This window comes from Gavialis gangeticus, unplaced genomic scaffold (genome assembly GCF_001723915.1).
Source record: "Gavialis gangeticus isolate Ggan-Ray unplaced genomic scaffold, GavGan_comp1, whole genome shotgun sequence".
Taxonomy (NCBI): Eukaryota; Metazoa; Chordata; order Crocodylia; family Gavialidae; genus Gavialis; species Gavialis gangeticus.
Window position 1 is genome coordinate 174,442 of NW_017729034.1, and position 2,623 is coordinate 177,064.

The window sequence follows — 2,623 nt, forward strand, 5'->3', positions numbered from 1 at the left end:
ATATATATTAATGCCCAAATAAGCAACAGTACTTAAGTCTATGTCAAGGGCTTGGTTTTGTCTTCAGTCTTCGCAATACAGGGAGGTCTGTACTGGCCTGGCTGAGAAAAGCAACCCGGCAGGAAAACTTGAGGAAGTCCTAATGGGAAGGTCAGAGGCAGGCTCTGCATTTTAACCTGGTGAATCTGGCTAGGGACTACATCCTTGGATTTAAGATGCAGGTTAAGAACAGTTTACTGTTCTAATATTGTCTATTGTTTATTCTTTTATCTCTGACTATATCTCAACATATGGTCACTGATTATCTTATGCTTGTTCTTGTTTTTTAAAATAAATCCTTTCGTTATCTTTTTATAACCCACGTGATGTCAGTGGTACTTTTGATTCCAAAGTATTTTGACCATTCAGACTTGCTCAGAAAGAGGGATCTATCTTTTCTCAGTGTATGGCTGCACAAAGGTATGATCCTTTTAGCTGGCAAAATCCCCTTTGCTAAAGGCTGGCAAAGCCTGAGTGAGACTGGTAGGCCTGAGGCACTATAAGCCAGGAGTTAGCATTTGGCACACCTCAGCTGGTTCTCAGGAATCAAGCAGCAGGCAGGAAAGAGGGGTTTGGGGCTGAAGGACACCCCAACTTGTGGAAGTACTCCTGGAGTATGTCTTAAGGACACACCCAGGCTGCATCTGGGGCTGGGGCCCATCACATTAGACATTTTATCAAAGTTAGCATTTTATTGAAGAGTGAAGCAAAAAGACATTATGCTCTTCAGCCTTCTTAGCACCCTCTGCTACTAGCTTTTCTTTTCCATTGGGTAGTGGACCAATTCTCTTGGACTTTCTTTTAATCTCCAAAAGGTTTTCATGTTACTTCTGATATCTTTTTGTCAGCTGCATTTTGTGCCTTGGCCTTTATGATTTTGCCCCCATATGATCTTGCTTAGTAATTGGCCTCATTTCCCCTATTTATACAAAGTCTGTCTTCTGTTTCAGGGCATTAAATAGCTCCTAATTAGCCAAGTTGGCCTCTTACTGCACTTTTTGTCTTTCCTTCACATTAGAATGGTTTGTATTGTTCCCTTAATATTATTTATTTAAGAAACTGCCAACTCTTCTGAACTTTTCTTCTTAGATATGTTTCCCCTTGTATACCAGTTCTCTATGTATATTGAAGCCTGCCTTTTTTTAAGTACATTTTCTTTATTTTGCTATTCTTCCTCCCCTTCCTAAGAAGCATGGGCTGATTCATTTTGTAGCCCCTGTCACCAGTGTCCACCTTCATATTCTCAACCCATTGCTTCTTTGTTCAGATTCAAATTTAAAAGAGCCTCTCTTGGTTTCCTTTTTTCATCTCCTGTATAAAAAAGTTATCCCTCACCACAGCTCCCGGGTCTAATTCATGATGCTTCACAGAAAGCATCATTAGTTAGACTGATCCTCCCGAGCCAACAGATGTTAGGTGTTGGGTCAGGAGGGTAGAGGATCAAACTCCAATTTGAAGCTGATCCAGGGAGACAGGCTGTGTCTTTGTAGTCTCTTCCTCTGGCTCTGCTCCCTGTTTCCCAGCTCCTGTTCTGTCTCAGAATTGTTTTCAGAATGGGAGGGTGGTCCATTCTGGAATTTCCCCAGCCACATTAAAGTAGGGGGGTGGGTGGACTGGAGCCACCCCACCCTCCAGTGCTGGCTAGGCAACTACCAAATGAGCTACCTCTGCTCCCTTCCTCCCCACCCCCCATTCTGAAAACAATGCTGGGAGCAGTGCTGGGATGTCAGCTGAGCCCCACTTCAGGTGTGCACAGACACAAGTTAATGAAGCTGTTCCACTTTGGAGCACCTTCATCTGAAGCCTTATGTAGTGAGGATCAGATTTTCACAGAATTGGGTCCTTTTAAAGTGCCCTGCAACTGTGCACTTATTTGGTCACAGCTGTAGAGTACTTTCAGGGGCCAGATTGGGTAAAAATTGTCACATCTATCTGCCCCTTCAGTCATTAAAACAGTTACCTGTGTGACGGGCTAGCTGGCAGTGACCTAGCCCAGGGGTTTTGAAAGGGCAAAAGATGATTGGAGGACTTGGGATTCCCTTTCCACACCAATCAGGCCCCAGAGGCTCACCCCCCGTGTCCCGATTATCCCCCTCCAGCTGACCCAAGGAGCCAAAAGGGGCAGTGTGGGCTGACTCAGGGGAGAGACCAGCAAGGGACAACAAGGAAGGAGCTTCACAGAGCTGGCAAGAGCTGAGCCAGCGGGGCAGGAGCAGTGCCCCGGAAGAGCCTGAAATAGCAGGACCTGCAGGCAGCAGGATATGTGGAGTGTGGATGGGTATGGGGTTTGTGGGGGAATGTGCGTGGGGGGAAAGTTGGCTGAGGTGTGTGAGGGGATGTGGGTATGGGGGGTCTGCATGTATGGGAGTGCGAGGGAGGATGTGGGTGCATGTGCATGGTAGGATGTGTATGTGGGACTCATCGTGTGAACACACACGCACACACTCTGTCCCTCCTTCACTGCGCACATATGCACGCACATGCACACTCTCTCTCTCTGTCTCTCTCCCTCATTGCATGCATACACACACACACACACACACACACACACACACACACACACACACACACACACACACACACA